This window comes from Harpegnathos saltator, unplaced genomic scaffold, assembly GCF_003227715.2.
Source record: "Harpegnathos saltator strain DR-91 unplaced genomic scaffold, Hsal_v8.6 scaffold522, whole genome shotgun sequence".
Lineage (NCBI taxonomy): Eukaryota > Metazoa > Arthropoda > Insecta > Hymenoptera > Formicidae > Harpegnathos > Harpegnathos saltator.
In genome coordinates, this window is record NW_020230341.1 from 559,123 (window position 1) to 585,303 (window position 26,181).

General features: G+C 52.2%; 1 protein-coding gene across 7 annotated transcripts in view; it reads left to right on the forward strand.

Moving 5' to 3' along the window:
• Positions 1-26,181, forward strand: part of alpha-Man-IIb (alpha-Mannosidase class II b) — a 166,076-nt gene that overhangs the window by 89,624 nt on the left and 50,271 nt on the right. The window lies entirely within an intron of this gene.

The window sequence follows — 26,181 nt, forward strand, 5'->3', positions numbered from 1 at the left end:
AAACTAGATCAGCCCTCTCCAGCCATCTCGCTTCAACTCGTATGTAACTGCTGTATCTTTGTTGAAACTCTTTTCTCTGCCTCTTGAAACTTCGGCCGCTCTCCAGAAATAACGTATTTCAGCGCCTACGCCGCCGCCGCCGCCGCCGCCGCCGCCGCCGCCGCGCGCTGCACTTAAACTTGGCAATTATCTAGTTTATGTATCGCGCGCGGTCGGGCTAAATCGCGATTACACGATTAGACCCGATTGCGGCGCTAATTCGTCGGTTTAGATTACCCCGCGGAGACTTACGGATCGCGGGCGATTTTAACCCCCGCCGAATCGTTCATACGGCCGAGAGAGAGATCGTAGTTCAGGAGGTAATCGGATAAAAGTGTGATTATCCGCTGCGCGCTGCGGCCGCTCGACCGTCCGCTGTTCCATTAATCGCTTAATTGGATATTTATAACGACGAAAAACGGGCAGGGCATTATAAATTATTCATCGGCCGAAAATTGGACGCGCCGCGCCGCGCCGGCCGGCCGATCGGCGAGATGCAAAAACATTGATTACGAAATATTCAATTGTACTCGGATTTGCCTTGATTAGACGCGCGCTCGTGCATCCGCGCGGATTTCATGTCATCATGTGCTACCTGTGAATCGTAAACAACACTCACGACCGCACACCGAGCGCGATAAAATACGTACTCGCGATGTACAAAATCGATGGGTAAAAAAGTAGACGGAGAAAGAGAGAGGAAGATAAATATATATATATGCAATAAAATGGTGTCGCGCTGCACTTGCGGTGCACACGTCGAGCAGCGAGAGAGAGAGAGAGAACGTTTCTTCGGCCGAACTTTCAAACTTGTTTAATTAGTCGCTGCCGGCTCTCCCGCGCGAATTGACGTATCGCGAGAGATTTGCGAGGAACGGCGAGAATTAATTAAGAAACGCCGGCCGATCAGCCCTCGCCGATCCGCGCTCCTCCGCTCGCGGAGGCGCGAATTTTTCGAGGCGCTCCGCTGCGTCTTGCAGATGTCGGACTTTTGCTGCTTGGATGAGCGACGGCGGTGGTTGCTGCTTACAAACGTGCCGTAAGCGTCGTAACTTTTACTACCTCGAGGCGTCCGATTCTTTTCGCGTCGCGCGGAGAGCGACGAGTGTCTCGATGGGCGATGCTTCGATCGGTAGGCGAAATTCCCGCTGAAGTTTATCATTTCTCAGAGATGACGCGCCGTGTGCGCGTGGCAGGGGGGACCACGCGGTTGCGGAAAATTGTCAAATTCCCTCGGGCTCCCTCTTGCCGGGAATCGAATCTCGGGGAGAATCAGCGGACTTTTAACTCTTTCCCCTCAATTATACGCCGCGTCAACAACCTCGCTCTCTGCTCGTCCTTCTTATCATCCCCTTTCCAGCGAGCCGCAAGTTTCTCGCATCCTTCGGTACGAACGCGCTTAATGAATGGTGCTCGAGTGTCAAGTGGGCACTTTTTAGGCGAGTAGTACACACTGCGGGCTCAATTGGCTCGCGCGTTGTCCGCCGTGCCGCTTTTTACGACTTCCGGCCGGATTAACCGAAGGTCCCGCAAGACCACCCTCTCGAGGTCCGCCTGCACCGAGGTCCTTGACGAAAATTGCTGTCGTCGGCCGGTCATCTTCCCCTCGCCGTGCCTCGAACGCGAACGACCGAGCGAGCGAGCACTCGGCCGTTGTATAATACACGTACTCGACGTGCACACGTGCGTGTGTGTGCGCGCGCGCACGCGCGCGCCGGTGGCAGCTTAAAAGGGTGGCTCGCCGAAAGGGTTTTGACCCGCGCGCGCGATTCATCCCGACGACGGAAGCCGGCCGACGCCGGCAACAACCCCCTCGACGCCGCGCCGGCGGCGCATTCTTGCGAGGCGAATCGTGGTCCGAGCGAGACCGCGGTAATGGATTTTGTTCGGCGGCTCTTTGTGCTCGCGATTAATCTATCAGCCTGCGCGCACTGCTTCTTCTCCATTCGAGGCTCCGCCCTTGATCGCGCTGGAATTTCCGGATGACAGCTAAGTAATTTTACACACACACACATACATATATATATATATATATTTGGCGTTCGCGTGCTCTCTCTTTCTCTCTCTCTCTCTCTCTCTCTCTCTTTCTTTCTTTTCGCCGCCGCCGACTTTTCTCTCGCATGACACGCGAGATCGGGATAATAAAAAAGCTCGTCGTGCCCTTTTAATAGCGCCTTTTCAGCCCTGTTTGGCGTGTACGCCTGCCGACGGACGACTTTATATTACGTAGATTAAAGAATCAGAGCAGCCCGAAAGGATTGCGAGAACGGTTGGCTTTTGAAAGTTTTATCGCCGCGAATCCAAAGCCCTGCGCTCTTCCAGGATGATTCACGATGATCTCGCGACGAAACGCTCGATAGCGTGTCGTTAATGGACGCGTTGTAGGAGCAAATTGTTAGAATATTCGATTAATTTGCGATATGACGAATATCCGCGCAACGGCTGCGGCCCTTTACACACCGCCGTGGTGTGCACCATTTTTTTTCGGATCGGCAAATCTGGAATAAAAACAAAAAGCGACGTAAAGTGTAGCCTTTTGTTTTAGCGTTTGTATTTTAACGCTTTGACCTGCCACGTGTCTTTTTTTAAGAGTTTACAAACTGAACGAACAGGATAGAGATTGAAAAACTGAACCTTTGTATTTATGGGATCGCAAGTTGTCGTGTTATTGTGGAAAAAAAAGTATCAACCGAAAGGCCGGTTATTAAATCAAATAAAAAGGAGAATAAGACAACGTCGCGAATAACGTTGAATTCAAGTCGTATCCATAAATATCGGATTATCGCGTATATTCCCCGGTAGAATATTACTCGCTGAAGAACGCGTTTAACTGACGTCCAAAATTTCCCGGCGTTTTCTTTCTTGACGATATTACAATATCAAGATATTTTATCCTGTGCTTAATTACCGGTTTTTTTCGGCTGTGACAAAAGCCAGCCGTAGCGACCATCTCCGCAAATTTGAAAGTTCGAGTGGGATGTAATGTCTCTCTCTCTCTCTCTCTCTCTCGTTTCATTTTTCGGGTTAAGTGCGGACTCTATAAAAATATTAATTACCGAGATACTTAAACTCGGAATAAAAGTCGAATAAAAAAGACGTCGAGCGCAGAGAAACTTCCGCGGTAAATGGCCGCGCTAATGACAACGCTCGTCACTCGGCTGGCGTACGTAGACGGCGGCGGCGGCGGCGGCGGCGGCGGCGGTGGTGACGACGACGAATCGATTTTACGTAGCAGATGACGTTACGCGATTCCGGAAATTTACGAGACCGTCGCCGCGTCAGTATTTTTTCGTCATCGCCAGCGCGGCGTTCTACGAGCAGCGCGAAATCTGTCGCGTCGTCCGTGCGAGCGGAGGTTAAATACCGGCTGACAATAAATGCCGAAACGATAGCCCAAATTACAACAAAAACGTACTTGCAATTTCAGAAGTGCCCGTACACGCACGCATACACACACACACACACACACATACACACATACATACATACGCAGGACATTAACGTGCGCGTTTTATTTCCTCACTGTGTGATTTTATATCGCGGATCCTTGGCGTGTTTTTCCCGCCATAAAATAATAGATGCGACGCTGAATGCACGTGTAGAAAATGTAGCGTTCGGAGGAATAATTAACTTCTGCCACTCGGCGATCATTTAACTCCCGATCTTCGATTCACGTCAGGTCGTAATTTAATTTTGAAACTTACATAATTAGCAATCTCCTTCGTCATTCCGGAATAATGGAACGCGTTGCTCGCTCTCCTCCTCGCTCTCCTCCTCTCTCTCTCTCTCTCTTTCTCTCTTTCTCTCCCTCTCATTCTCTTCGCGAGCGACTTACGCGAAAATAAATATAGCCGCCGGCACTTGAATAGCTGCGAGCCGAAGATTCCTAAACCGGGATCATGCTCGTCGAAACTTTAGCGGCATCGCGCTTCTCTCTCATTGCATTTCGCAAAATTAGTTCCTCCGCGGAAGCGCGCCATTCTCATTAATTATGTAATCACGTTTCGTTACGCTCGTGCTTTCAGCCCTTCCTCCGTCCATCCGTCCCTCCCTCCTGCCCTCCTTCCCATCCTGCCTCGCCCCTAACTACTCTCGCTCGCTCTCGCCGCCCTCTCGCTCTGCCTCTTCCCGCCTGCCTTTCTTCTCTGCAATATCTTCGTTCAATTCGCGCCTTCATTCTTTGGATGTCCTCGACATCCCTCACGGAAGTCAAACAGGATCGCGAAAGTTTCTTCCCTCTCGTCTCTTCCTTTTTTTTTTTACCGTTCTTTCGAGCGCGACGTCTTCGAAGCTGCAAAATGCGCTTCCGTCGCCGATTTTGCCGATCGATTTTTTTTTTAACCGCATTCGTATTTGTACGTTGAATTTTTCGCAACGGAAAAACACGCTCGCGGTTGGAGATTTTCTTCTTTTTTTTTTTTTCGTTTTTGCGTTTTATTCCTTTTTCGGCGAACGGTCCTTTTTTCTATAAATTTCGCCGACGAGTTTCCGGGATTCTGAACGACGCGCGGAAGCTGGCATTTTGCGAAAATACGCTCCCCGCACGGAAAAGTGATATCCCACGGATACTATTTTTATAGTTCATCTGGACATGAGGATTAACGATAAAACTTGTAGGCGCGTGTCTCTGCGTGCCCGCGGAGGACGGATTTTTAATTAGTTTCAGTTGCTACAGCGCCGTTCATTAACCCGGCTGGCACGCCGACAAACACCGGCGGCTGAATCTCGTATTGTTCCGCCCGACGAATTTCCAGCCTTTTTTCCCAAATTGGACTCGAAATTAACGATGAATTTCCGCACGTCGCGCAGAAACGGCTCGCGAAATCACGACCGAGGTGAGGGCAGCGCGGCCGGAAAGAGAGAGAGAGAGAGAGAGAGAGAGAGAGAGAGAGAGAGAGAGGGAAGGAGCGGAAGAATATCCTTGCGATTTACGAACGCGACTAGATCGAATCGTTTGTTCCCGCGTAATAACGTTTTCTATATTACGGGGCAGCGACGCGGCCATCGCGGCTCCATTCGGGGAACAAATGAATTTCCGTAATATCGCTTTTACGCTCGCGAATATCACGGCCCACAATGCCGGGCATTATAAGATCCCATTCTCCGGCGAAGTGGATCACCGACGGAACCATCTTTTCTCTCTATACTCCGCTCTGCTCTTTTTTCCTCTTCCTTTCTCGAGACCTCAACGAGACCTCCTCTCCGCGGAAGGTCCTCTTCCCCCTTCGGTGAACACTCCGACTGTCTAAGTGCGCTCGAAACAGCTCGCGTCGTGAACGAGCCGATTCGCTCGCTCGCGGAGTCCGAGTGAATCGCGGCGAGCGCGAACAGCCCTGATTCTCCGACGAGCCACGGTCGATCTCGCGACGCCCGAACGAGAGAGACGTCCCTTCGACGATGAAAAATGCAGACCGTCGCATGAATAAAAGAACATTAGCGGGTCCTATCAAAATTAGCGGACGGTAATGCACGCGCCTAAGAGCCGAGTTATTCATCGAAACGCGTGCGCGCGCGCGCGCCGGCAATCCGCGCAGGTAAAACGTTCTCCATTCTCTCCTCCTCTCCTCCTCCCCCCATCTCTCTTTCCCGTTCTCTCTGCCGAATAAATAGACGGTACGGCGCACGCGAGTCAATCGATACGTAATTGGATGCCCTGCGCACGGTAACCCGGCAATGTTCCTCCTCGAGCGTAATCCTTATTACCGCGCGCGACTACTTGCAGTTGAGGACGATCAATTAATTAACCTCCTCGCCGCCGCCGCCGGAGACGAGCGCGAATTCGCGTGCGCACACGCGCGTCTCGCTCCGTTGTGTCGCGCGCGCGCGGCAGCCGGAAACAACAATTCGCTATTGATTTAGCCGATAAATGGAATTAAATACTCGCGCGTGGAGCGCGCCGGAGCGGGCGCGTGTAATCGCGTTACTGCCGCCGCGCCGCGTCGCGCCGCGCTGCGTCGGTCCGCCGAAACAACGGCGCTTTCGTTCGAGCGTCAGCGTTTCTCTCGTCCAGCGAAGACAACGGCGTCGTTACGGACCGTCGCCGTCGTCGACGCGAATGCCTTCGATCACGACGTCGTCCCGGAATCGCGACGCGCTCGCGCTCGTAAAGTCGGACTCGTCAGTCGAATGGCTCCGTAAATCGGACGAGGCTTGAGTTCGAACGAGTCCGAACTCGCCGACTCTCGAGCTCGGCTCGAATGAATCCGCCGCCGCTCGCCGCTCGCCGCGGATTCCGTCATTGTCGACCGTAATTAGAGAAGATAAAATGATTTCCGCGCAGTCGGCTCTGCACATCGACCGGAGCGCTTTTGAAAGGCCGGCGGGAGCGAGAAGGAAAATATTTCGCCGGCGACATGGCGGCGGGAAACGCGCAAATTGCTACGAGCGATTCTATCTGCTCGCGTCGATGCTCTCGTATGAAAGAGCGGAAAAAAAGGCAAACGGGGCGCGTAACAGCGCGAGCTCATGAGCGCCGGTCGTATCGCGTGAAAGATTATCGGGATGATTTGCACCGTCGCGTCGTCCCGCGTCACAGCCGGCCGCGTGCTGTTTAGCCGCGCTTTCCGTGCGAGTTTGAAAAATGAGGAGCTTAATTTCAATTTGCCATTGACCAAGCGCGGCCCTCGCGTGCTCTCCTCCCGCGCGATCGCGGACGCCGATAGTGCTTTCTGGTTATCGCGACGATGACGACGACGACCACGGCGACTATCGATTAGGACACGGCTTCCTTAACAAAGCTTCATTGTCGGCTTCCTGCGTGCCGCGCGCAGCGCGACTTAAGGTCTCTGGAAGATCGGCTATCGGTGACGTTCCTCTTCCTTCAAGTGGACGACAGTCCATTTTGTTCCGTTTCCTTTCGACGAAGGTGCGATATACAAAGTGCGACATCGTTCGTGAAAAATATTTTAAAGATGAGGGGAACATCTCGCGCGAGAGTGACGAAAAGAAGCAGAGGTGATGAAGGTGATCTTTCCAATGCGCTCGTCCTTCGCTCGTTATCGCATCGTGATCGCGGAGTGGACTCGATTGAAATTCGTTTGGACGTGTCTGTAATTTCGACGGGCGTCCATTCGACGGATCGAGCGGCTATCGCGCGATGTATATTGGCCGATAGGTATCGGTGCAATTGGTTAAACGCGGGACGACAATCGCGCGAAATATATCGCGCGTCGCGGATAATCGCGGCGAATTTTTCATCCGCTATACGACACGTACATATATACCGATTAACGCGCACTTTACGCGCGAGCGAGCTTCAGCTCCGCGATATACTCGGTGTCGGTCGAACGAATTAAACGACGGCGAAGGGGGGGGGGAAGGGCGAATCGCGGTTAATCGCACGAAAACACGTGGGGAAAGAGCGGTCCTAGGGGTGATAAAAAATACGCTGATACCGTGGAATTCGTGACTATGTGTACGTACAGTCACGAGAGAGAGAGAGAGAGAGAGGGGGGGGGGAGCGAAGTAGAGATTATTTCAATATATATGTACGTCCAACAAGCCGGGAGGATTATTCAGGAAACAATGAAAACCGCTCTCGAATTTCTTTGCCCCTTTAGACATTAGAATTAAGTATCTAAATTTAGATAATAAATTATCGGATGGTATGACGCATATCTGTGTATTAAGATATTGTCAAGTAGTTGTACGATGTTGTGAGATATCAAGCATTTTGACGTTTCAGCACTTGCGCCGACTAATAGCCCTGTTCTGTTTGGTTTATTGAAAATTCATTCGGGAGCGCGCGGAACGTTCGAAGACGCGCGTTTCAGAGTCTCTCCGCAAGCACTTGTTGCGGTATTTTGTTGCGCTCCAAGCAGATTAATTAGTAGCGAGATATTTTCGCAACGTCTTTCCTCCGTGCGATCGCGACTCTCGGCCTGGAGAGCGCCGGGCGCGGGCGGATTAATCCGACGAGTTGCACTTTTGTCGGAAAAGAAACGAAGCGTTCGTCCGTGAACGCAAATCGGGAAATCGAATTCCGTGCGCCGCTTCGGGTTAGGCATTATCGGCTTTTAATCAAGTTCGCTCCTTTTTCGTCCACTCCTTCCCTTCTCATCTTCTGGCGTGCTCGCGCCTCTTTGCTTTGTGAGAGCCGCTCTTCATTGGCATGCTCGAGCCACGAGCTGCAGTAGTTAATCGAAGTCTCGCCTACGAGAGTTGGCTTTATTCCGGAACACGTGGCTCTCCGAAAAAGAAAGGAAAAAAAGAAGAGAGAGAGAGAGAGAGAGAGAGAGGGAGAGGGGAGCGAGAGGTTTTCGTCGAAAGAAATTTATTCCGCAATATCGATTTTCGCTCTTTACCGCCGCGAATACGGTTCGCTCTTTTTTCGGCTTTAGCCAACGGCCGCGGCGTATTTCGCGGACGCGCTCTCCGTTGTACGTTATTATCAAACTAGCGTGCCGCTCTCGTTTTAATTTCCTTCGATTCCGCAATGTGGAAACTCGTCCGCTCGATCTATTCGCTCTCCGCGGCGGGCGGTTAACCGCGCCGGGTAGAAAAGAGCGCGCACGCCGCTCGCAGACGAGACCGCCATTATTCGATGTCGCCGCATTTGCCAGCGGAAATTTGAAAACGCGCGAGTCCACCGAATAAATATAGCGTCGATTCGCGCGTCGTACCGACTAATGGAAATCCCAGGCCGACTGCAGTGGAAAGTTTTTGGACTCTGCCCAACCATCAATTTTCCGACCCTCTGTTGCTGGAAGGCCGCTGCACCGTGTCCTCGTGTCTCCCTCTCTCCCTCCACCCTCCTCTCTCTCTCTCTCTCTCTCTCGCTCTCTCTCACTCTCGCTCTCGCTCTCTCTGTCGTCGCACCACCGCCGCTTTTCCGGGATGCATGCCGTCCCCTTTTTCCCATCTTCGCGATCGATCGACACGTTTTTGCCCGCGTGGTTTTCGCCGCCACTGTCCGCGCAGGAATGGTTTTTGCCATCCCCTCCTCCGCCCGCCGTGCTTTCTTAATATTTGTGCGTCGGTCGGCGGTCGGCCGCGCGCGCGTATGATCTCCGGCCAGCGTCGTTTCTCCGAGACGAGAGATCGAAGGTAATAGCGTCGACGACGCGAGACACCGTCGCGGACCGACGACGTTTCCCTTCCGGCCATGCTACGAACGAGGAAACTTTTTCTATTACCCTTCGCGAAGGAAACTTTCCCGGCGAAGCTATCGAGCTATCGTACGATGCGTACGAGAGAAGCTTTATACTTGCTTCCTACCTTCTCCTTTCTTCTCGTTTTTTCTTCTTCCCTTCCCCTGCATCTTTTTTCTGAGCTTCCAGCTTCGCGAAACTATTCGCGGGGGGAAGGATACGCGGCATGTGAGAAAATAATGCAACGTATCTGTCGCGGTAACGCCGTGTCGAGATGTCACTGACCCGGAATTCCGAGCGAGTTTTTGCGCAGAAGTGTGCCGCGCACACGTGTTTTCCTCTGTCAAAGCGTGCGTGCACACCGCGGGGGAAATCTGCAATAACTTTTCCGAAAAATTGTCCATTTGGTTTATCGCGAGTTTACCGCGAGCAAATAGAGAATCGATTTTCTCCCTTGTCGGCAATTTTATTGCGGGAACTAGTTTGCTACAACAAGTAAAGTTTCACGCTTTTTGATTCCGCGGTCTTCGCGATTGGCGCGGAGGCGTGAATGAAAACACATCGGAAACGCATAATCGAGGGGCCACCGAGGCACCAATTAAGACGACGGCAAATGAATGTTGTCGGCGAACGACGCCGGAAAAAAGCGCCGATAATGGCGCGACGCGTGTCGCCTCTAATGAAACGCCGGCTAGGTTGCTATTAAATTATCATTAGGAAAACAGAGGGGACGCGTCCTTCCTGCCGACCTGTAATACCGGAAGTGACCCCGCGGGAGCTTCCGCTTATACGCAGCGCACGTGTAAAACAACACGCGCTATAACCTACTTACCACGGCGTATCCTCGGAAGCCACCCTACTTATCCTTTATTTTCGCGCGAGGAAGCCCCGCGTGAAATGTTACGTATGGATACTCGTTAGCGGTCCCTCTCGGTTTACACACGGAGGAGGCAAGGAACTCTCTCTCTCTCTCTCTCTCTCTCTCTTTCTAACGGTGGTAACACGAGAAGTTTCTGCCCTCGTTGTCGATTCCTCTCCCGATTGAAACAATCGCCGAGGCAGTTTCGCGCGCGCGCGCGTTAACGAAGTCCGCCACTCGTAAATTTTCGATTTTCCCGGAGGACTGTGCGCGTTGCGAAAGCGTGTATCGGGTCATTGTAAAATCCACAAGCGTCACCACCGCCGCACTTGCACACGCATTACCACGTATATCCAGCCCCCCTTCGAATTCTTCGAGGACGCTCTGATTAGAGAAGTCTCGCTCGCGCGCGGCTGGACGCTTAAGGAATTAGAAGAGAAATCTCAGTATCAAAGATTAAGAATATAAGACTAATTAGAAAAAATTGGATTCTAAAGGGGAATCGAGAGAAAGAGATGGATTCAAATCCACATTCGTAGGATGAATTTTTTTCACGATTTTTAAATATTTTTTTAACAAATACTTGTTACGTCCAACTCAAACTAGCGCAGCGTATCCGCGGCCTTTGCGCGCCGTTATTCCCGATACGCTCTTGTTGTTACCAAACATTTCTCGCCTCGCGTTAGTAAGTCCTTATTCTCACGAGCACCTTTCTCCTCGCACGCACACACACACACACACACACACACACACACGCGCGCGCGCGCGCGGTCCAAGCGCGAGTCGGAAGTCCGGCGCAAGTTAAATAGCTTTTGCGTTGCCTCTCGTGTTACCTCAGTTACCAGGGGCGACGTACCGAAACGTGCCGGCCCTGTGTGTGCCCTCTTTCTCCATCCCGTTTCACAGCATGATGTCGTACCTACCTTGGTTCACTGCTCGAATGAATAATGCGGCATGCGCGCATACACGCACACATACACACACACGTACACGCGGGTCAACCCTTAACCTGGACGACTCTTTCTCTCTCTCTCTCTCTCTCTCTCTCTCTCTCTCTCTCTCTCTCTCTCTCTCTCTGTCTTCTTCTTTCTCTTGCTCCCTTTCTCTCTCCTCAACCTGCTTTAGTCGGTACGCGTGCGTCCACTTGCCACCGATGTGTGTTGCAGTCCTACCGCGTTACGTTTTCTAGGAACACATTTCCGTCGGCTGACCCGAACCGCCTTCTTCCACTTTGCCGCGCGGATTCGGGCCGGCCTCTGCGAATTCCCCGGGCGGCGGGTCTCAGCGCGACTTAACGCGTATTCCGACGGTAATAAAGAAGCGGAAAAGTCTCCCTCCTCCGGCAGGCCTGACTCTTCCGGCGGCGAACAACGGCGCGATAAATTTTCTCATTGAGCTCTCGCAGCGAGCGGCGAACGTCGTCGGCCGCGGATTTCTGTCGCGTGCGAGATTTAGCTTTAAACAGATCCGTCACCTCGGCCAATCGCGCGACGGCTCGGGGAAAGCGCGCTATTCTCGTCATCTGGTCTATTCCGGCTTCGTTATATCGAGAGCCCTCGAGATCTTTCTGGATTTTTCCGCCGCGAAAATACACCGCGCGCTCGCGAGAACGAAGAACCCCGACGGGATGACCATTTTCATTCGCCGCCGCCGCCGCCTCCGCCGCCGCCGCCGCGTATTTTTGATTTCCATTAAAATCATCCTCACCCTGCGAGTTTTCCTCGCCCTCGCCCTCGCGAGTATGTACGTGGCGCGGTAGGTCGAATCCGCGCGAAGAAGTCGCTTGCCGTCACCGGGAAAAGAAGACTCTCTCTCTCTCTCTCTCTCTCTCTCTCAATTAACGAGGAATTAATCGACACGAATCACTGCCTCCGTTATCGCGCATCGACGCTTTTCACGATTCGCTCCGCGTCGTTTCAGCTCGCTCTCTTGTGCTCGGGCGGGGCGGGGGGAGGGGGGTGAGCCGCCCGAGGCAGCCTGTATACGTAAGTGTACGCGAATGCAGAATCTGTATATACGTGACCCAATTGAAAAGTCGATACCTTAGAATTCAATAGAAGGGAAAGGGCTCGCGCGCGCGCGCGCGCGCCTCTCTTTCGTCTCGCTCGTTCCCTTTCACCTCGCCACCGTCATCATCATCGAACACGTTCCTCACCACGTGAAAGGCGCGGCCTCTTCTCGCCCCTTCCCTTCATCGGCGAAGATGCCATTTCGACTCGGGTTACCTCGTCGTCGCCGCCGCTGCAGCGCCGTCACGCAAAAAGGAAATGTTTATGCACGACGTAATGTACGTGCGAAGCTTGCGAAGCGCCGCATTTCGGACAAATAAATGGTAGAAAGTAGTAGTAGCGGCGGCGGCGGCGCTGAAAACCCGGCTTATTTTCCGAAGTGATAGCGCACGCGGTGGGCTTTCGGATTCAAAATGACTTTATCGGGAACGCATCAGAGAATGCACATATTTCGCTATTAAAAATAAATTGAGTCTTCCTCCTCTCTCTCTCTCTCTCTCTCTCTCTCTCTCTCTCTCTCTCTCTCTCTCTCTCTCTCTGTCGCGGCAATTGCAGAAAGGACACGAGTCGGCATGCGCGCGAACGAATCGAGAAAAATAATCGTATTTTTCGCTCTTCGTCTGGTCCTGTTTTAGAGAAACATCGAATCCAGATTTCAAACGTCCAGGCACAACGGCCAAACAACTGTACTTCCACGTGTGCGATTACTTTGCGAAAGTTTATTGCGATCGATCGATTTATTAATCACGTTGATGGATCGTTGCGCTCGCAACGAAATTTGCTCGATTAAATCTGATTACACATCCCGCACCTAGCACCATTCGCTCGTCTCCGTTCGTCTCGCAATTTTTCTCCTTTTTTTCCGGCCGGAGTGCCGATAAAGTGTCAAGAATTACGCGGCCCCCCCTCCCAGCCATGAATTATGGAGCAATATCGCCGCGGTGGTAAAAAACGGCGGTTTTATTAAATTTGCAAACGGGAGGGTGTATTTTAAATACTACATATCCGACGACTTGGTTTTAGAATTGCAGATTGCCAAACTCGATATCGGCGAGCGCTGTAACGCTAACGAACGATTAATGAAAAAAGGAGCGTCGTACATTTCCCGTAACATTGTAAAATGTTAAATACATCCCCCTGGCTTGTGCAATATATTTCGTATGTATACACATCGGGCATCGCGCGAAACGTGGAAAACGAGGAAAGTGATCAACCGAGCGTCCGTCGCTCGCGAGCGAGAGTGACGAGAAAAATCGAAAAAAAAACGACCGTCCCCGCGTTCTCCCGACGTTGATTACTTCCGATGTTTAGATATTTCCGCGAAATTATCGGCGCGGCACTTTCCGCAGAACCGCGAGGCGAATCCCCTGGCGAAAAGGGAGAAAAAGAAAAGAAAAGGAAAGAAAGAGGAGGGAACAAAAGCGCTCGCTCCCCGTCTCAGTTGAACACACTGACACAGTTTCGCGTCGCAGTAGGGTTTGCTTTATATCTCTCAGCTGTTCCCTCCATTCGGACCGACGCATAATAGAGTCACACGGCTGTACTGCTGTAAATACCGCGCTATCGATCGGCGCGAATTCAAGTTCGCTTTTGTAATTTCGTCGTCCGACCGAGCGCGTTACGCGCCGATTTCGCGCGTATCGTTCTCACGTTTCTCCAGCCGGCTCGCCATTTTCCGCGCTTCTTCTTCGCGCCAGCGAAGTCGCGTTCGATCTCGCGCATCGATCGCGCGCCTTCGCGACGTCGCGGATGCAGGCTGCCTAATTCCTCCCCCTGTTTCATCGCTCGGGCTTTCTGGGTCAGATGCAGCGAAAGTGCGTTCGCCAGGGGTTTTCCCGCTTAATAACGCCGCTGCGATCGATTCCGCGTGCGGCCTAACGCCGTGTTGCCCTAAGTCGCTAGTCAAGCTAACCTTGCGTAAGAACTACGAATTGGAGCGAGGCGTACGACGAGGCCGAGCCTTAAGGCAATTAAGGCTCTCCGTGCACCTTGACCGAAAGAACTCGTACGATAGCCGGGTCGTAAGGTCGCGTCTCGAGTGTAACTTGACGCGTTTGAGCGTCGGAAATTGTATATCTCGCGAGTGCACGCGCGTTTGCTCTCGGTGAATTTCACATCCACCTGGCGACCTTCATATTTCACGGAAGCACCGCTGAGAGGAACTTATTATATTTTCTTCTTTCTCAATTATTTGTCCCTCTTGATATTTCTTCTTCTCACAATATTGCTGGAATAAACACCACCGCGTAATCCTCCGTAATGAACTTCTCCATTCGTACAAATTGAGATCTTTCGCGATATGCAATTTTCCTTCCTTCTCTCTCCCCCTCTCTCTCTCTCTCTCTCTCTCTCTCTCTCGAGAAAAAGAAGAAGAAGAAGAAGCAGCAGCGTTAAAATCTTCCGCTCCTCTCGACATTACGTGCGATCGTTTGTCGGTTCCTCGAGGAACACGTCGGAATTGCGATCGCCCGGCGCACGTTATATTTCTAAATGGAGGTAATCCGGCTATGTAGACCGGTAGATAGAAGGTACATATAGATTGTACAAGCTATGAAGCATCATCGCGCGCGCGGCCGCGCTCAAGTATTATACAGTAAATTCTCTCGACCGAAATTCCGCCTTCGGTTATCGGCTATCAGGTGTTTCCTCTCCATTGATCGATTTCGGTAATGCCCCGACACGATAATGCCCACGAGAACCCGCCGAAAGTCAAAAATACAAATAACCGGTGCTAACTACTTATCTATCTCGTCACTTAATCACCGCCAAGTGAGCTTAGCGCGCGATGCCGCGCGGGCGAGCGCGCTGATTTGTTAATTGTAAATTTAAGAGCACACGCGTACGCACTCGAACGCTTCGATTCTTTCTGACTGACGTCGATCGGTATTCGCGATTTAATGCAAACGCTCTGCGCTCAAAGGTAGCGAGAGTTGGCGCGACTCTCGCGATGCATCATCGTAATCTCGATCGTTAATGAGAGACCCGAGACCCCAGCAATGTCCAATTTATTTATCTGTCATTAACGAGTAGCGTGGCCGAGGGCCCCTGGTTCCTTTGAAATTTTGCGCACCGGCCCGGCAATCCCCGGTACAGTTACTCGAGCGAATAACACAGCTGCGCAATGCATTTTCATGTGATTCCGTCGCTCCCGCTATTACGACACCCTAAACGCGTTATATCGCCGATCTACCGCGTGCAATCTACGCGTCATATTGTTAAACAGCCTAGAGCATCGTTGGAGCGACGCACCGAATTGAACTAACTTCGTTCGGCGCATTATTGTCCCGTGCAACGTGACGCGATAATCGATTGCCGCGCCGTGCCGCGCCGCCGTTCTCTGCTCTCTCTCTCCCTCTCTCTCTCTTTCTCGCTGGCTCGCTCGCTCCGTCACGATGTACCGGATAAATATATATATATACATATATTTAACCTTGTAATATTTTAATATACTTTAAGTGCAGTCATCAATCATCGACCGAAGGGTCGATATCCTCCGGAGCAGTATCGGTAATGCGGATTGTTACGAGTTGGTCATTTTCCATGCAATGGTTGATCGCACCGTGCTTGTTAATATTTTCAGCGCTTTAAATTGACAATGTTTTTGCCGGAAACACGCACCGCGGAATTATTTAACTTGATTCGCAGTAATGTGTCTCAGTGCGACCTGTGCGCGTCGTGTCGCGCATTTCTCCCAGCACGAAATCGTTCCTCCGTGTCGATTTGCAGGCGAGACTCATGCGAGATCGCTCGCTCGCGGAAGCCGTTTGAAACTAACGCGATCCGGCCGTGCGTTTCCGAACTTTCGCATCACCTCGTACGCGTCACAATTCATGCCGCGCAATCTCCGCTCTCATCGTACCTAAGAAGCCAGCGTCTCCGCCAAGCTTCTTCCTCCCTCGCGCGCACGCTCTCATGGCCGATTTGGCAAGCACAATTCGCCGGGGAAAGAAAAGAGTCAGACTCGACAAACCCGGGACGAAAAATGGCGGCGGAAGTTGATACACCGCGTCGCGCACAACGGCCCGGTTCAATTAATACCCGCCGATAGCTATTCGCATTTCCATCCCCGTGCAATGCGCGTCAGAATGAGGTCGAAACGCGGAAATGATACCGCGCAATTTACCTCTTCCGAATGCCCTCCCCCTATCTCTCTCTCTCTCTCTCTCCCTCTAGTATCCTTCCGATACTCCGTAGAGTTTCATTATCCGCGACGCGACGCGACGCGACGCGACGCGTCGGTGATTTTTCCGCCGACGTGGAAAAATCTCCGGCGACCGCCGTGGCGGGGGAAGGGAAGGGGGGAGAGGGGGCTCAACGAGCCGATCCTTTCCGGTAAATTTCCAGGCGCCGCGGTACGAGCAATTACAGCGGCGCATCGGTGCCATCGAGACGCGTCGGCGGGCAGCCGGGCCGGCCGGCGGGCGTTCCGCAAACACAATTTACGCGGATTCGTCGAACGGAACGCGTCGCGTCGCCTCGCCGTGCGAAATGTGCGTCGTCGCGTCGGCGACAGCGGTACGTTGCACACGCACGTCGTAAATCTTGGCGCCGCGCGCCGTTGTATGATCGCACGGCGGCGGCGGCGGCGATCGCGATGCAGTCGCGGGAGTAATTCCACTCGTTGCTGTCTCGTATAAAATAATTTGTGCGCAGCGAACAGACCGTTTTGTCGGACCGTGAAGCACCGTCCGCGAACGCGAACAAGCGCGCGTGCGTGCGCGCGCGCGCGCGACCCGCTACCGCCCGCCGTTATTTTAACGATGGATCTCGCGCGAGAGAGCCGAGGCTAGTTTTCTTTCATTAAAATATCCGCGCGCCGGTGCTTTCAGTTCGCGTTACAAACGACACGGGCGGAAATAACTGTTCGACACGGTAGAGAAGGGCTTTTCCGCTTTCCATTTAGTCGCGACATCTTTCTCTCTTTTCCTCTCTCTCTCTCTCTCTCTCTCTCTCTCTCTCTCCTCTATTTCTCTTCCTCCCTCGGTCCGATCTAACGTCAAATTGAGAGTCGTCGGCTTCGGCTTAATTCGCAGCGTCGACGTGCGAGCTTCGGATAAAAAGGCGACAGTGAGCGTCTAGCTCTACCTACTCGCGTGATCCGTATGCAATGGCGAGACGCAACTGGGTCCGGTAAACGGCTCTCCGCGAGATCATCCTCGCGCAAATCGCCGACGATAAACGCGCACCAACGAGGTCAGGAGTGCATCCTTGTCGATGCACCGCGTCGCGCCGCCGCAACGGTAGGGTGTATCGTCCCCGATGTGTTGGACGGTAATCTCTCCCCTGCGCATCCGCGGGAGACGGAGACACGGAGGATAGAGACAGAGACGGGGGAGGGGGAGAAAGAGGGAGAGAGAGAGAGAGAGAGAGAGAGAGAGAGAGAGAGAGCGAGCGCGCGAGCGAGGGTCGCTGGAAACCGTGAACCACTCTCCGTCAATCACGCGTCGGGAACAAAGGAGTGCTTAGTGCACTGGATGCACCCATTTGCCTTCACTTCGCCGGCGCCGTCATTGCCGTCGTTTACGTGTCTCCTTTGACGCGCTATTAGACGACGAGGAGGAAAATAAACCTGGGAGCGGCGACGGCGACGGCGGCGGCGGCGGCGGCGGCGGCGGCGGCGGCGGCGGCGCGACTACACCCTTTCCCGGCCTTATCAGTCGGCCGCAACCCCGCCCCTCACCCTGTCTCACCGGCCCTCTTGCCGCTGTAGCCTCCGTCGCCCTCCCTGCGAACTCGATATCGAATTTCTCTCATGGAATTGTCGTCCCTTCGGGGAATTGTAAACTCCCGTCGAGCGGTGCCTCGCTCGAGAACCTTCGTCGAAATTTCTTTTTTTCGCGCGACGGCGAGTAGCCGCGAGTCGAACGTATAATTACCCCCTTTCTCCCCGGCGATCTCCCTCGCCGCTCCCCCGCGCGCTTGCTCGTAACGCAACGCTCGTCTTGCCGATGCGCACGATTGTTATCGACGAGTCTGGATTCAAGAGGGTTTATTCGGTCGCGGGAGGGAAACTTGTACCGAGTAGTTTCTATTCCTGTTTCTTCCTCTTTTTCTATTCTATTCTCTGTCTCTCTCTCTCTCTCTCTTTCTCTCTCCCTCTCTCTCAAACGTACACACACACACACACACACTCGTTTCCTCTCATGCGAGTAATATGGCGTTATTCGCTCGATATATTTCGTTTTAGATAAACCAGATTTTATAAAGGTTTAACGCGAACGAGGACAGATCGGTTTTGCACGGAGCAATGCACACTGTATGGCGCAGGGAATATAAATATTTGAGTTGAATTTAAAATCCAGTCTCACGGAGAATTAACATTTCGTAGTTACGCAGCCTCCGCTCCGATGTCGAAAGCGTCGCTCGAAAATCAGGTCTTAATAAAAATTATCATCCCCGCTAGGCGCGCGCGTTTCCGCGTCCTGCGTTTGAAAAGTGGAACGCGCGTAAATTTCAGGCACTTCCATACGCGGGCGATTCACTGAAACACGCTCGCGTCAGTCGTCAAACCGGCTGCGCGATAATTTACGACGCGATCAATGGATGCCTGACGATAAAAATTCGCAGATATAATTTAAGTGTTATCCGGGACGACGAGTTCGTCGCTTTTGCCGTTGTCAGTTTTCACCAACACGGGTTACATTCTTCCGCTTCCCCGCTCCTGCTTCTGCTCTTTTCTTTCTCACCACCCCCCCCCCCCGCCCACCCCTTTTTTTGTCGCCGAAGCGAAATTAAATCCTCGGCGGTGGTTTCATAGTCGAGCGCGGCGCGGCTTAATGCAAAATATATCGATGGGAGAGCGCCGGGCGTTTAGACGGTCCTCGACGTCGAAATTTTCCACCCCTCGACCTGGAAATTGCTCCTCGCCGACGAATATATCGGGCATAATTAAAGCTCGCTGCGTACATACACATGTATATGCATATCGGGCGCAGCCGATCTACTCGCTCTCGTTCCGATACGCGCGTACAGACAATCCGAAAGTATCTAAAAAGTGCAACTGATTAACTAGACCGATATCCGAGTGAGGCGCGCGGTTACATCTCGTCCAAGTTGGAAAATGAACGCTAAATATTCACGAGACCCCGGCTCGTCGTCGAAGCGCCTCCGCGACGGCGATATGTCGGCGTGAATATTCTGATCGGACGATTAGAAGAGAGCGAACCGATCGAGTGATCGATCGACGCGGCACAAAGCGGCCGCTTCTCCGAAACACGACGCGATTCCCTTTGCACCGACGGCGATATGAAGCTCCTCCGTCGCGTTTGATATTTCCCGTTTATTTACTCTTCCAGTCGAGACACCGATCTGATTCCATCTGATTGATCGATACGAGCCGGCTGTCGCGTCGCGTCGCGTCGCGTCGCATCGCGTCGCGAAATCCGCAATTATAGCGAGTGAAATTTTCATCCGCACGCCGCGCGAGTCGTGCAAAAATGGCAGCCTGGCGTTTTAACGATGCCAACGGCAGACTCTCCTCCCGCGTGAAAGAGCCGCGCTTTGTGAGAGCCGGCGCGCGGGCGCTGAGAGAGTGTACTCGTCCGTCTGGATTATAATGATTCAGCTGTAAGAAGATTCCCCGTCAAACGGATCCAGTCCGCGAATCCGCGGAGTCGCGCGCGCGCGGTACAAAGTAACGCGATAATAACCCTCGCCTTTGCACGAACGCGCGCGCGCGCGCGTGCGCACTTGCGAGCACACCTTGTCGTCGCTTGAAAAGCCCGTTGCGACGTATTTGTCGGGCCGCAAATAGGATTACCGGCATCGTTCGGCGACCGTGACGATGATATGCCGCGGTCAAAGTGCAAAAGGAAGGCGAGCTTAATGGAACGGGCCAGCCGCAGGTCGGCCGGTATACAGTTAGTGCAGTTTTTAAGGACAAAAATGCTTTTACCGTGCGGCGGCCGTCTTTTAGTCGGCACTTGCCGTAATCCACTTGCAAAAATGCAGCACGTCGAGGTTAAAGCCGGCCGGCCGTTCGGTCACTGGTCGGCTTGACGTCGAAAATGGCGTTTCAGCGCAACGACGTTGTGCGGGCTACGACACGTTCCCGCACAAATTGGCTGACAAAAAAATTCTCGCTCCGAGCGGCCGGCGCGCCGCGTCGTGCGTTCGTCGGAGTCGCTCGGGGAGAAAAGAAGCTCCGCGTCGCGTCGCACAAGCGCTCGCGCGCGATCAATAAGCGCTCGGAAGCTCGAATTCGCGGGCCCGAGGCTCGTCGCGGAAGCCTCCGTCGAGATCCCGACTGAAATTCCCGCTCGATTGTTTAACACATTCGGGAGGATCCAACGGTCGCGTTAATCTCCGGAAAATTATCGAAAAGTCCGCGCGACCGCCGCGCCTCGCGAGACGTCGCCGTCGGCCGGATGAAAAGCTCCGTCTCTCCGGCGGAAATAATTCTTTAAAATACCGGAGACTCTCGTGGTGGTGGTGCAACAAGAAAGAAAGCGTCCGCGATACACGTCGGAGAGTCTCCGAGGGAGTCCTCAGCGCGGGCGCATCGAGGTGTGTTTGTAACAATCACGTGCTACCCGCGCCGCGCGCCTTCGATAGGATCGACGGCCCGATTTTCCGCCCGGTTTTCAGGTCAACCACCGCGAGAGTTTCGAGGCGCAAAGTGGGAAGCCTCATACACAGGCTCAAGCTGTTAATCCATCGAGACGCGCGCGCGCGCGCGAGCGAGAGCGCATACATCGCCACGGATCCCATCCGCTGCCTCCGACTTTGAGTAGACTCCGACTCGCTCGCTCGCTCGCGCGCGCGCGCAGGATCGATCGTCGAGTATCTGCAGACGTCAATCTACCGCCCTTTGCAAACTTATTCCGGGCTTCCATTCGTGGCCTATGGAGTGCAGTAGATTTCGCGTGAACGCGCGAATCGACACGGGTATTCGGGGCTATACGTCGATCGGTCCGGCGATCCCGTTGAGCCGTTTATCGTCCGTGCAGCCGTTAACTTCGCCGCCACACTGTACACGTCCGCGCACACATTAGCGGGCTCTAATGTAGATGGAAACTAATGAAAGCCGAGCTCCCCGAGCCACCGACGGACTGCTGCGACGGAATAATGCTCCTCGCGCGGAAATACCGCAGTAATAATACACGCGCTAATCCCTTTTCCGCTTTCTTCCGCGCTTTTCCTCCCTCCTCTTTAATAATAAGCTACCCCCGCGGGACGGAGCGCGGCGCGTTTTATCTCGCGATTAAAGGGATTCCGAAGAAGAAGAAGAAGAAGAAGAAGAAGAAAAAACGAGAGAAAGAAAATCAACGAACATTCTCCGACTCGCCGAAGCGCCGCCGCGGCCGACTGACCGACCAACGCGCCGCGACGGTCGTCGGGAGCGATTCAAAGGAGAGTCGCGCGGCGTAAGAGAGGATCAATGCGTCGTGCGCACTGAGAGAAAAGTATATGATATTTGGAACTATAATGATACAGTAACTAAATTATAGTCCGAAATATCATATTTATAGTAAGTACTGCCATAATATCGGTAATAATTACGACATAGGCATAGTATAACCAAGCATATAATATTTTTACTAAGAATCGTAGTAAGTTAAACTAAAATTATTGGTACGGATACAAATAGAAAATGGTAGGTAAAGTCACTCTTTCATATATAGTCAATATTACCTGAATATTTGCTAAATGATGACGGATGTAACTACATGAATATTAAATCTCACTATATTTGTGAGTGAGAAATTACCATATATGTGGTAAAAGTAATTGGACAATTTTTTGAGACAATCATTGATTATATATTTGTGTTTATTCTACTATATTTTGCAGGTTCCACCAAGTATAAAAGTATGGTTGACATGGCCAAAATGAACTGTAAAATATAGTGGGATTATAGTTAATTCAAATATATTTTTCTATCAGTGCGAGCCGAGTAACGAGCTACTCTCTCTCTCTCTCTCTCTCTCTCCTTCTTCTTCTTCTTATTCCCTCCTCCTCTCCTCGCCCCTTGGCGCTCCGCTAAAACGGTTAAAATGCCTCTTGTAAAACCATACGCAGTCGGCTATGGTCGGCCCCTGCGGGACTTGTGTCGATAAGATAGCATTGCCTCGATATCCCTTTAAGACTCATCCGTTCTCATCCCCGGCATCTTCCTAAGATCGCTATCCTCCGAGGAAATATCCTATCCTGCCGGGAGATGTGCTCCGCTTCATCTTCATTCGCTCGCCCTGTACGCCCGGAAACGGAGAGCCCAAATGGGATAGTTAGCGCGATCGAAGCGAAAGAACATTCCGCCGATCGAGCGACGCGCAGCTTCCGCGTCAGCGGAGGCGTCGTCGTCCGTAAACGTCAGCGTCGTTCGCGACGATCGCCGTTATTTTCTCATCGATCGCGGCGGAGATCTTCACGTTAATTAGGCGTCAAATCAAGGCGTCGGCCCAACAGCCGGCAGAGATCGACGAGATTCCCCACGCGGAAACGCAAGCAACATATTCGATTAACGCTCATCAACGTAATACGTAATGTACCCCCTCTCCCCTTCCCACCTCCCTCTCCCCGGGTTGTCCAGGGTGAGAAGTCCATCGATCCATCGTGCGCCGAGAAAGAATATTTAGCGTAAATAATCGCTCAGTCGCGTGCGGACCCCATCGGGGCTTTAATTCGCCGTAACCGTCCTCAGATTTTCGGCCGATACGACGCTAAAGGCGAGCGGAGTTCGAAATCGATCTGATCGAAGAGAGAAGGGTGAGAAGGGTGGAGGAGGAAGAGGGGACGGATCGACAGGATCCCCGAGGTTACTTTCTCTCCTCCCGAAATAATCCCGGGTGAAAGAAACTACCTCCTCCGTCGATGGATTAGGGAGCGAAGCTTTTCGATGTTTAATTAACGTCGACCGGATAAGCTCCGTTACAAGAAAGCTCGACCGATCGCCGGATAATCGGAGAGAGAGCGAGAGTGCGAGAGCGCGAGCGAGGGAAAGAGAGGGGCGAGAGAGAGAGAGAGAGAGGGAGCTTCGTGGAAGACCTTTTCAGAGGATATATCTCGACGGGAGTCCGTTGGGCTCGATGGACGAGCTCTTCAGTCGGGATTTAATTTTGACTCGGCTTTATCTCCACGTCGATCCTGGATTTATGGTGATTAATTCGCTCGGCTTGCTGTTGATAGAAATTAAAGTGGTACCGTCCGTCCGTTCGCCGGCCGAGCGCTCTCCCGCGCGTTCTGTCGCGCCTTATCGCGATAATTGTTCGCGTGTCTTCGCAACATTATTTTTTTTTCCCCGAGAGCGCGAGGGAAGCGTCGCCCTCCCAAAAATCTGTAATAATCCGATTAGCTCCGGCGTCGGCGGCGGCGGCGGCGGCGGCGGTGGCAGAAATTAGGAAGATCGCGATTACGACCGACACATTGTCGCGCGCATTACCGCGAGGCGCTAATGCGCTCGTGTCACACTGCTAGAAAAATATAGTTGGATTAACTATAATCTCACTATATTTTATAGTTCATTTTGGAGTCAACCATATTTTTATAGTTGGTGGAACCTGCAAAATATAGTAGAATTAACACAAACATATAGTCAATGATTGTCTCAAATAATTGTTTAGTTACTTTTACCACACACATATATATATATATATATATATATATATGATAATTTCTCATTCACAAATATAGTGAGATTTAATATTCATATAGTTACATCCGTCATCATTTAGCAAATATTCTGGTAATAATATTGACTATATAAAAGAGTGACTTTACCTACCATTTTACATTTGTATCCATACCAATAATTTTAGTTTAACTTACTATAATTCTTAGTAAAAATATTATATGGTTGGTTATTCTATGCCTATATCGTAATTATTACCGATATTATGGCAATACTTACTATAAATATGATATTTCGGGCTATAATTTAGTTACTATATCATTATATCATTTCAACCATCATATACTTTTCTCTCAGTGCAGTTTCCCCGACAGGTTCTGATACTTGATCCTCCTCTCTCGGGCAAGTCTTTTGTCGTGAAGAAGCGGCAGGTTTCGAACATTTGCGAGATAATCGTCACTGTAAAGTCAACACACTCTCGAATTTCCCGACGATATACTTAATCGGACGATTGTACCTTCCGCGAAAATACAGAGAAAAATGCTCCGTCTAAACGCGTGTTACCCGTCATATTAACAAAGGCATTCGGATTTTATTCGCGTCGTATCGCGTAATCCACGCTGAAGCGTACACGTATATCCCCAGAGCGCAAGTTGCCACCGATCTTCATTTGCAGCGCTCGCCCCGCGCCGACGATTATGTAATTCGCGATATTCAATTTACAACAGACCGAATTTATGAAAATCGTATTTCCGCGCCGCGCCGCGCCGGGAGACGCGCGAGTGATTAATTATCAGCGCCCGTAACACCCAATTCTACCAGTCGCGCTCGCGCTCGCGCTCGCGTGTCCGCTCGTGTTTGCGCGGATGAAATAACATTTCGACCGGTAAAGCATTATCTTGATTGGCAGGTACGAAGGCGGCGGCGGCGGCGGCGGCGTCGAAATTTAACGGGTGATTGAAATTATATCGCTCAGCCGCGCGCCGCCGGGCGCTCAGGATTTTCTGGGGTTTCGAGACGCGCCGAAACGGCAATCTTCGAATTTCGTGGTGGCTGTACCAATGGGCAGCGGCGCGTTTCGGACTTGCGTAATCCATGTTTAGAACCGGCCGGATCGGATTCCACGCGAATTCCAATTTCGCTCTACTTCATTACTTCCCATCCTCGAAGCCTCGCCTCGCCTCGCCTCGCAGATGCTCCATGGTATTCGCCGAGCGCGGGCGTTCTCGCGTCCACAGGGCGTCCCAGAAGCCAGCGAATCTCTCCCACCGCGAGGATCGTCCAGGCTAAATTTTGCGTTTCCCGATCTTACGGTATACTTGCGCACCCTCGACTCCTCGCGACATCGCGATCTGAAATTTACTCGCGAACTTATCCATTCGCGGTAAGCTCGCTGCGTTCTCAACGCAACGGTGGAAATTTGCGTGTGCGCGACGAGCTCTCTGTGAGAACCGGCTCGTGTATTTATGAAACAGCAGGAACGGGGAAAGGGAATAAAGTAACGGCGGCGCGCGTTGCTATCTAAAGCCACGCTTGTCGCGGAGGCGGCGGCGGCGGCGGCGGAATCTCGATGGAGAACCGCGACGGGGGCTTTCGTGTAAAGTCAACGCCGACGTCATCGTGCTTTCGCGTTTACCTTATCGGCGGGGTATCGCGTCAAAACTATTACCGCGATAAAGCCGTTATTAACACGAGGCGAAAAGAAGAAACGACGCACGCGAGGCCGCGCGGAAGTGGAAGCGGACCGTGAATGGGTCTCCCGCGCGATACGTTTAATTGTTGCGCGCTCCGCGAGCGGAGCGAGGCTTATTTATCGCGAGGCTAACGGCGTAACGTGAATTATGAAAAGTCGATCAAAGCGTTCGCGCAGCGCTCACAGTGCCGCAATTTCGCGCGATGGCTGTCTCCCCGGCCGTGATCTCGCCGTGTTCTCATCGATTTGCGCGTAAAGCGTGACTAATTTGCATCTAACGAATTCGACTCCCGGCCGAGCCGGGTATTTTCCGCGAGTTTCCCTCAAACTTGCTTAATAATCACGCGAAAATTATGACGAGAAATCGAGAGACGCGGCGGAAAAATCTCTCGATTTTTTCGTAAGAATTAGATCCTTCCCCCTCCCCCGCGCGCGCGCGCGCGCAAACGACTCGTAGCTCGCTGAAAATCCGACAACGAGTTGCGCCGCCGAGATATTGAATTATGTTTCCTCGTTATCAGTGTGGTACATCGTGACGATTAAAATCTCGTGAGCCACTTTTTGCTCTCGCCGAGTCTCTCATCCCGATGTCGAGACATGAAGCCAAGAGACTTCACTCTGACGAATGTATGCGTCCTCTGGGCCCGCCGTTGCCGCGACTGCACCGCGACGATGATTGTCCCAGGGATTGCCCCGAGTCTTGGCGATTGAAGTTCGAACGACCGATGTATTACGGTGAACATATACATCTGCATTTCCCGGGCCGCTATTCCGTGCACGTTTACCGACAATTGTCTCGGCTCGGTAGCTGTCGTCGGGCGCAGCCATTTTACGATATGATTAGACACGCGCAACGACACTCGGCGAGTCGACGGTAATTGTGTACGGAATAATGGCCCAAGAGACGTACGAGGTTTGATCGA